Genomic DNA, 10849 nt, shown 5'->3' on the forward strand with positions numbered 1-10849 from the left:
ATATTATTTGAGAAGGAAAGCAGAAATAGAGCCTTTGTAAAAAATGTGGAGATGAAAATTCTGGTCCTATTTTTAGAAAATATATTTGAAAATATAGAGAGTAGTGACTGCTTCAAAAACCATTAAATACCCTTTTGTTGAATAATGACAATAAAATGTGATTCCTTCCCCCACAACACCAGTAGAAACATTGTCACACATTACTGATAGCACTGAAATACTGGTTCTGCCTTTATTTGGCAAACTGACCATAATCCTAATACTTTCATCATTTATTGCAGTACAAAGTTTAGGAGTTAACATTCATTCAATGGTAGGAGCTGCCTCCAGCTCACTTCATAGTACTGCTTCTTGAAGAGCTGGGCTTCTCCTTTGAAAACAGCTAAATTTGGCTACTGAATTGCTAGCAGAGGGAATCAAAGGAAAGGCTGAAATCAGAGTCTGGTGGCCTCTAGGTCCAGCCCGGACTCTGACAAAGTTTTGCTTACCATAGGTAGAGGAATGAAACCTTACTCCAGTTGTGCCCATCAAGTTATGAAGTAAAGTCCAGAAGGGACTAACCCACAACTGGTCTTCAGGATTCTCCCTGTGTCATCAGAGAAGTTGACCTCCGTGGGAATGCTAAAGCAGAGGTACAACAATCACCTGTGTAAGTTGACGTGCTGTGTCAAACTATATCTTAGAGTTAAGATACGAACAGTAAGCATCTTTTATTTTTTCATGCAAGTCTGCAGGTCAGTTAGGGTGGTTCTGTTCCACAGGTTTCACTCTACCATTGGAGTGTCAGTGGCTAGCCAGTAACCTCCCCACCCCTAGCTTTTTCATCTGTGATTCACTCTCCAAATGCCTGCAACAGCCAAAGCTGGACCAGGCCAAAGCGAGGAACTCCACCCAGGTCTCTCACATGGGTGGCAGGACCCAAGCACTGGAGTCATTGTCTGCTGCCTTCCAGGATCTATTAGCAAGAAGCTAGGTAGGAAACAGAGGTGAGATTTGAACTGGCACTCTGGTGTGGTGGATGCAGGGTCCTGAACAGCAGCTTAATCTGCTGTGTCGTAATGCACTCATCTATATAGGAATCTTAAGGCTTGGCTTTAAAATTTGCACACTGACTATCCAGTGATCAAATAAGTTATAACCAAGCCAAACTTCTATGGGATAAGGGAGTCCAGTTATCCCGACTACCTTTCAGGATTCTGATTTCAAGATACCAGAAGTCACAGATACTCAATTCCCTTTACAAAATGATGCAGTGTTTGCATTTAACTTACTTGTATCCTTGTGTATACTTTACATCATTTCTGGGTTACCTGTAATCCCTGATACAGTGTAATACAAGTTATTACACTGTGTTATATAGGGAATAATGACAAGGGAAAAAGCCTGTAGGTGCTCAGTATGCATAAAATTTCAATTAATTTTGATCTGCCACTGGTTGAATCCAGGGATGCAGAATCGCAGATAGGGTGACTGTACTCTGCCTGTTGAGACTAGAGGAGAAGCATATGGATATTTAATGAAAGTAATCTAATGCACCAGGGGTTGGCAAACTTTTTATAAATGTTCAAGAAACAAATAGTTGCTTTGCAAGCATGCAGTGTCTTGCACCTATTGAAGTCACTGTAGCTTTTAAGTAGCCATAGGTAATATAAAAATGAACAAGCATGGTTGTGTTCTGGTAACCAAAACCAGTGAACCAGGTTCGAACTGAGAGTTGTAGTTTACCAATCTTATAATAGATCACACTTCCACTTTTGGTCACAAATATTCAAAACCCTCCTTAGCTGACAGCATTTGATTTTGTGATACTTAGGATTCACTCATCATTTTTGGTCTCCATCTATAGTATCTCAAATTGATGTGTCTCCAAATTTTACATCAGTACCGTATTCTCTGAAGAACAACTGACTTTCTTTGAGGAGATATGGGGGAATTTTGATCTGAAAGCTTGGGATGGGAGATTCTTTGGCATATGTGCATAAGAAGAGATTCAGAACAGCATAAAGGATCCATACTTCTTTTAAATCATGTTTTTACTATATAAACATTAGCATGTTGAATAAATATTTTTTATTAAAATGCACTAAGGTTTCTCGTATTCATTAACCGCCTACATATGTTTAAATACAGACTCAAAGAATATTAATGAAATAAAATTGTTATCCTCACTTTTTTAAATTTTTTAAAAATTATTTATTTGACAGTTATAGACAGTAGAGAGAGAGACAGAAAGGTCTTCCCTCTATTGTTTCACCCCCCAAAATGGCCGCTACGGCCAGCACTGCACCAATCCGAAGCCAGGAGCCAGGTGCCACCTCCTGGTCTCCCATGGGGGTGCAGGAGCCTAAGGACCTGGGCCATCCTCCACTGCCCTCCTGGGCCACAGCAGAGAGCTGGACTGGAAGAGGAGCAGCCAGGACTAGAACCCGGCCCCCATATGGGATACCAGCGCTGCAGGCGGAGGATTAACCAAGTGAGCCACGGCACAGGACCCTATCCTCACTTTTTTTTTTTTTTTTTTTTTTTTTTTTTGGACAGGCGGATTAGAGAGAGAGAAAGGTCTTCCTTTTTCCATTGGTTCATCTCCCAGGTGGCCGCTGCGGCCTCCTTGTTGCTGGATCTGAAGCTAGGAGCCAGGTGCTTCCTTCTGGTCTCCCATGCGGGTGCAGGGCCTAAGGACTGGGCTATCCTCCACTGCACTCCTGGGCCACAGCAGAGAGCTGGACTGGAAGAGGAGCAACCGGGACAGAATCCGGTGCCCCAACTGGGACTAGAACCCAGGGTGCCATTGCTGCAGGCGGAAGATTAGCTTAGTGAGCTGCGGCTCCTCACATTTTATAACCTGTTTTCTTTTGGTTACTTAATATGTAAATTTTTTCTTAAATTTGCTACACATGAAAGATCAGAGCCATTCCATGATGCTACATTGTAACTTCTCCATTTCCCACCAGATGTCACTAATGCTATAATGTTCAAATTAAAATGAATTTCTTAAGACTTTGAGAACTATAAAATTCAGGTTTTTTTTTTATTGGAAGTTAACATGGAGATTTCTGGGGACAAAAACATTAATATATAAATACATCACAGCAGTGGTTGTTCACTAAGTATTTTATATGAATTATTTAATCTCATGCTTAAATGAGGGAGTAGAATTATGAATTCAGTGGGCATTTGAATTGTGCTGTATTGTTTGATGTTTAGATAATCTCTTTCTTCTGTCCCTAGCCAAGAAAGCTTATTATCTGATTCCCCAACAAGCACATAAAATGAGTGTTTCCACCCTTTTCTTCTTACCTTTGGCATCCTTTTAACAATTGAGTGTCCTGGTTTTTCCCTCAATGTGCTTGCAAAACTTGACCATATCTTATTGGTTTACTTGTATTTACATTTTTCTCAGTTAAACCGTTGTCAGATGACTTTGATCAATAAAAGAAATCGCAAGATGGAGGAATTTATCCTATGTCTTACTTATATTGGCTAAAGAATAAATCAGGTGTGAATTTGTGAATAGTTATAGAGCATAATTTTACGCCATTCAGAAAAATTGTTCATTAAGCAACCTCAGTTACTCAAGTCTTTGAGGAATTAATTTGTACATAATGATTTCTCATTTCTGTTAAATTTATGAAGCTATATTTCAAGTTCAATGTGACCAAAATAAATGTTTAATTTGGAATAACTATTTAATGGAAATTAATATACCTCACATTTTATTATTTGTATTTCCCAAAATCAGGTCTTCAGAAATCTTTCCATTCTACGTGATTATGCTTTTGAAAGCCAGAAGTGTTCACTGATGCTTCTTTTTTAAAAAAATAAAAATCTAGCTGGGCAAGCTACTTAATCTCCATTAGAGTTGACAGTCTGGCAAAAACATATTGTAGCCCTAGCAATAAGACTATTAGAAAGGATCTAGAGAGAAAAATATCAGCTGACCCTCTGATAACATAAAACAGCTTATGTAACCATGTTACCTATTTTTGTCCTCTACCATCTGTTCTATTTTTATACTAGATAAACAGTGTTTCTTTTATTTGTACAAAGTCCATTTTCATCTGTTTATTTGTACCATTTTGTTTTACAAGCTTGTTTATATCATTCAAAATCTTTATTGTCTTGAAATTTATCTGCTACAAAAGGCCTCTAAATGTAAACTGGACCACTCTGACACCATTGCCATGCAAGGGGAAGATCTCAAATGTCTTTGAATACTTTGTAGATATGGACATATCCAGTGGATGCTTAGCCATAGGTGGGAATTTCTTTCTGAAATGGCAGTTTCATTTTCCAAGTATAGAACTAGTGGTTTGAAAGATAGTTCATGTCAAAAATACAACTCTTAGATCATTGTGTTTGCAGTAGTAATAATACAGCTCTGTAAAAACAGTCTGTAGAGTGTACATCTTCCAGGTCTGGGAAAGGAATTCCACAGACACAGGCACTAAGATTGGGCTTCACACACGTTCTACTGGCTCCTTTGAGTGAATGAGACGGGGATTGATGGGGAAGTGGGAGACTTGGGCCACATGCTGTGTTCTTGGAGACTGGTGATGGGAAATGGGAAGAGTCATGAGATGAAGGAAGTGTCAAACACCAAAATGATGAGTCCTCCGGTGTGCAGAACAGCTGCAGAACCTCAATACAGAGCCTAGAAGGGAAAAGACTGATTACAGACTGAACGTTTGAAAATCTTTCTGATACCCAATGAACCAGCCGGCAGAACCATGAAGAAACATTATCTGGAGAGAATCCTTATTGAGTATATTGAGTCAATTTCTGGGCATGGAGGGGTTCAGGCATTATATTAATTTATTACGTGTATTATCTCAATCTTCACCACAAGTCTTTGAGAATCATTCTTCCCATTTATAGGTACAAGAAATGAGACAGCCTCAAGAAGATGAGGTAATTTTCCCAAAACATCCAAAATCCATTCCCAGGAACAAGTCTATATCCCATATTCTACTGACTCATTGCCTCTCCAAGACTAGTGGACAAAGGAGAGTCACTTTGTTCCTGTAGACACAAACTTACCTACAAGAAGATGAATCTCACTTCCAAGTTGAAATGAGAGATTGGATTACAGTGGCAGAGTAGGGAGGGAGTTTACTGCTCTAGTCTAGGAGAAGATAGTTTTAAAAAAGTGGCAAGAGTGCAGTACCGGGGAAGAGTTAGTGAGAAAATGGCAGAGGAAATGCCACGCAGGCTGATGGGACACAGCAGACCTCCATGGAGGATGTGGACACGCACAAATCAGGACCCCAGCAGACAAGAGCCTCTTTACCAGCTCGGGAGAGTGGTGAGGCCAGACTGCAGCAGCCCAAGCACTGGTGATAAAGGCACAGGAAAAGCCTGGAGGGACGTCACTGGAGCCCTGTGGGGGATAGTGTACCTGCCAAACTAGAGGAGCAAAGGGGGAGAATGTTTCTCTCCCCTCAGTCACCCTGATATGGCACTCTGTAAGAAGCTGATAGAAAACGGGTGCCGTTTTGAACATATGTAACAGCTGTGCCTGCTCATGTTTGTGACCAGCATCCAGTCAAGTAGAAACTTCTGAGTCTGGCAGAAAGAACTGTTGGGACTGGGTCCTCATGACTTATGTGCCAGGACTGCAAAAAAACTCAGGCTGCGTAGGAAGGCTTAGGCTGTGGCTGGGACTTTGGGCAGTCACTGTGAGAGGCTCCATATGCTCAGGGCTCCGTGGTTCCCTGGTAAGGGACATTGCTGGGGAATCTGCTTACACTGAGGATTGCATAGATCCTTTATGTGGTCAGTCCTTGATGAAGTATGGATGAATATTAAATCCACTGGGTCTAGTGCCCAGGCACTAGTGTCCTTTTGAGGAGAGAAAGTGACCTGAGCCTATGCCAACAGAGCAGAACATACCTCCCATCTGATTTAAAAAAAAAAAAAAAAAAAAGATTTACCTTGCCCAACCTAGGTGTCACTTTAACACTCCCTTCACCCTGGAGCACTGAACAGAGCTCCCTGGCCACACTCACCACACACCTTTAGGTATTCACTGAAAGCAAACACTCCACTAACCCACAGAAACATAGTCCAAAGATAAATGCCACCGCAGCAAAACAAAACAAAAAGAACAAAGAAGAAACCAACGAGTATCTCCACAAATGCCGAATAATAAACACAGCAATACAAGAAACAGGAATAAAGAACACAACATGATGCCCCCAAAAGAATACAACACTTCAATACTAGATTGTGAAGATGAAGAGATTCAAGAAATACCAGAAATGGGATTATTTAGAAGTAATCAGAATAAAGGCATGAACTAATGAGATCCATACATGATCTTAAAGAATACTTCCCTCATGAAATTGAGATCTTAAAGAGAAAGCAAAATGAAATCTTGGAAATGAAGAATTCAATAGAACAAATAAAAAAATCAGTGGAAAGCCTTAACAGAATTCGTGAAGCAGAAGAAAGAATATCTAATTTAGAAGACAAATACAGAAAATTATGAAGTCAGACAAAAAACAAGAAGAAGAAATTAGAAAACTGAAAAACAATGTTGGGAATCTACAGGATACTATCAGACAACCCAACACACGGATTCTAGGAGTTCCTGAAGGTGTGGGAATAGAGAAAATATTAGAAGGCCTTTTTAGTGAAATAGTAACAGAAAATTTCCTTAAATGGAGAAAGGAAGGGACATGCAAGTACAGGAAGCACATACAACTCCTCATAGACATGACCAGAAAAGATCTTTACCACAATACATTGTAATCAAACTGTCCACAGTAAAACATAAAGAAAAGTTTCTAAAATGTGCAGGAGTGAAATGCCAGATTACTTTCAGAGAATCTCCAATTAGAATCACAGCAGACTTCTCATCAGAAACCCTACAGGCTAGGAGAGAATGGTGAGATATATTCCAAGTCTTAAGAGAAAAAAACTGTCGACCTAGAATACTGTATGCTTCAAAGCTCTCATTTATGAGTGAACGTGAAATAAGGACCCTCCATAACAAATAAGAAATTGACAGAATTTGTCACCACCATCCAGCCTTGCAAAAGATGCTTTAAGGATGTGCTGCATGCAGAAACACAGAAACATGCTCATCACTACAAAAGAACATAAAGGAAAAAAAACTTCCCAGTAAGAGTACAAAGGAAATCCAAAGTAAAAAATAGGGATATTTCTGGAAAAATGTCAGGGCAAATTTGTTACTTATTAATAGTCACTTTCATTGTAAATAGCCTCAACTCTCCAGTTAAAAGACACAGACTGGATGAATGGATTAAAAAACAAAACCCCTCTATTTGCTTCTTACAAGAAACACATTTCACCAATAAACATGCATGCAGACTGAAAGTGAAAGGATGGAAAAAAATATTCCCTGCCAACAGAAACCAAAAAAAAGAGCTGGTGTCACCATCCTAATATCAGATAAACTAGACTTTTTTTCCCAAGATTTATTTATTTGAAAGAGTTACGCAGAGAGAGAGAAAGAGAGAGAGAGAGAGAGAGAGAGAGAGGTTTTCCATCCACTGGTTCATTCCCCAATTGGTTGCAAAGGCCAGAGCTGTGCCGATCCAAATTCAGGAACCAGGAGCCTCTTCCAGGGTCCTCCACATGAGTGCAGGGGCCCAAGAACCCAGGCCACCCTCCACTGCTTTCCCAGGCCACAGCAGAGAGCTAGATCGGAAGCAGAGCAGCAGCTGGCATATGAATCCATGCCCACATAGGATGCCAGCACAGCAGGCAGTGGCTCTACCCACTATGCCACAGCACTGGCCCCAAGATAGATAAAATAGACTTTAACATAAAAACTGTTAAAAGAGACTAAGTAGGGTACTATTTAATGATTAAGGATTATAGAATGTAGCTATTATAAATGATATACATCTAATTACAGGGCACCTGGCTATTTAAAAGAAATGTTAAGGGTTCCAAAAGGAGACATAGACCCCACTTTCAGCAATGGGCAGATCAACCAGACAGAAAATCAGCAAGGAAACAGTAGTTAATTGACACTATAGACCAAATGGACCTAACAGATATCTACAGAACTTTTCATCCTACAAGTGCAGAATATACATTGTTTTTACCAGTGCATGGAACTTTCTCTAGGATTGACCACATGCTAGGCCATAAAGCAAGTCTCAAGAAATTAAAAAAAAAATTGAAATCATACCATGCATCATCTCAGCCCACAGTGGAATGAAGCTGGGAATCAGCTACCCAGGAATCCCTAGAATATATGCAAACACATGGAGACTGAACAACATGCTCCTGAATGGACAGTGGGTCATTGAAGAAATTAAAAGAATTAAAAAATTTTTTGGAAACAAATGAACATGGAAATACAACATATCAAAACTTAGGGGATACAGCAAAAGCAGTAAGAAGAATGTTTATAGCAATTGGTGCCTACATCAAGAAATTGGAAAGGCACCAAATAAATGAACTATCAATGCATCTCAAGCATCTAGAAAAACGAGAGCAAACCAAACCCAAAACTAGTAGGATAAAAGAAATGATTAAAATTAGTAAAGAAATCAACAAAGTTGAAACCAAAACAATACAAAATATCAGAAAAATGGAGAGCTGGTTTTTTTTTAAAAAATAAACAAAATTGACACACATTGGCACCACTAACCAAGAAAAAAAAAGAGAAGACCCAAATTAAAAATATTGGAGATGAAAGAGGACATGTAACAAGACACCACAGAAATAAAATAATCTTCAGAAATTACTGCAAAGAATTGTATGCCAACAAACTGAAAACTTGAAGAAATGGACAGATTCCTGGACACATACAACCTACCTATATTGAGCCATGAAGACATAGAAAACCTAATCAGACCTATAGCCAAGATGGAAATTGAATCATTAATAAAGACTCTCCCATCAAAGAAATAAGAATATGTAATCACATTATTTGAGTATCAAACTGTAACTTAAATAATTAGAAGCTACCCGTAAATGTTGATGAACACATGAAATTTTGTTATATAGCAATATTGCTTTTTTTCCATAAACATCTTATTATTCTATCACTTTTTTTTGGTAACCAAGTTATGTATGGTGATTTGTAACATGTTATCCTTCTAACACTTCTACTTTAACTGTTTTAATCAATTTGAGAAAGAGGAAACAGAATGAGATTGAAATTAATATATTATAATCCCAGTTAAAGGTTTCCCTAGTAAAGCTCAGTGGGATATTAAGGCTTAGAGCAAAGGAGGCAATAGGAAGCTCCTCCTCCTGTGTGAACTCAGCATCCCATAGTCACAGATGGACTAGTAAGACAGCTCCAGTCTTTGCTCTCCAGCTCATGTCCAGCCTGGAACTGAGCCCTGTATGCTGAACTGCCAAAGGAAGGAGTAGAAAGCCCTGTGCTTGAGCCCTAGGAATTTAAAAAAAACTTCCATTGCTGCTTGAGATAGAGTGAAATGCCAGGTGGAAAAAGAAGGTTCCAGTGCCATTTTCTGTCTTCAGCATTGGAATGGAAACCCAGAGTGCAGTGTCAAACTTTCCTTCTAGCACTTGCCTGCTTGGTCTTTTCTCAGCACATGGCAGTGTGTGTCTCACTGGCTTTGTTTAAGTGGATTTGACGTAGTAAGCTGGCAGGCATCACACATTTTTGATAATTATATATATAATACATATTATATATAATATATATAAATCTGCATTCAGAAAATATATAGCACACATTTTTGATAATTATATATATTATATATAAATCTGCATTCAAAAAATATATAGCAGACATTTTAACACATTGTCATAAGCAAAAGATTTCAAAAGTATACACTGAATATTTCAGGATAAACATACAGGTACTAGTATAAGGTTTGGTCTGATATAGCAAAATCATGAAGGAAGTTTGGGAACTATTATCATATCCGAATGAACTGAACGAGCAATTAGAATTGATCCTGGGCAGGCTGTTCCTCCCAGCAGACAATGTGCTTGCCCACATGACTGATGTCTTCTCCTTTTTCTAAATCCTCTATCTTTCTGCACTAATTTCCAGTGGAGCTGCTGATGGGTATTTTGCTTTTAGCTCACAGAAGACTCTAGGTACATAAGTTACACAGGACTCCATGTAGGACCCAAAGCTTAGAATTAATTATTTTCCTATTCCTTCTCACTAATTATGCCCAGTCATATTGTTGAAAAGTAACTCATTGGACTCTGAATGAATGTAAAGGATAGGTCAACAATATAAAAACATTCCACAGTTGAATATAAATATTTCATTTTTAAATTCCCTCTAAATTGCATTCCTTTATAAAAGAAAAGCCTATAGGACTCAGTGCCAATATCTTGATTCCCGGTTTTATACAAGTGGCTTAGTCTATGCAGAGTCTTAATCAGATACCTGGGCTCCTTTAACTGCAGCTGTATTGTGGTATGTCTTTCATTGGAATAGACTTAGCTTCTTTACTCTCTTCAAAATTAAGTTAATTAAATTCCCTACTTTGCTCACCCATCCAAGGGATCAGCAGTCACAAAAGAAACTACAGTTCCACTATAGATGTTATTACAGGCAAAGTTATGGTACCAGAATTAGGTAAGTGATGTAATAATCTCTTGGATAGTAAATGATTAGTAGTGTATGTATTGTAGCCAGCAAGGACCTGAGTATAACTGGGTTCCAGCCTCATGGAAGACCATTCTGTTGCCCTAGTGCAATGGTGCATCTTGTAAGCTATATCTACTGAGCCCATATTGCTCATGAGCAATTGTACTTCCATATGTTCATCTGAGTTCCGTGGGGGGGGGGGGGGTATTGATGCTTCTAGGAAATTCCTCATGCATGTCCCTGAGCATGTGAGACATTATTCCTTTTTCTGTTTTCATTTCCTCATGT

Source organism: Oryctolagus cuniculus, chromosome 8 (genome assembly GCF_964237555.1).
Source record: "Oryctolagus cuniculus chromosome 8, mOryCun1.1, whole genome shotgun sequence".
NCBI lineage: Eukaryota > Metazoa > Chordata > Mammalia > Lagomorpha > Leporidae > Oryctolagus > Oryctolagus cuniculus.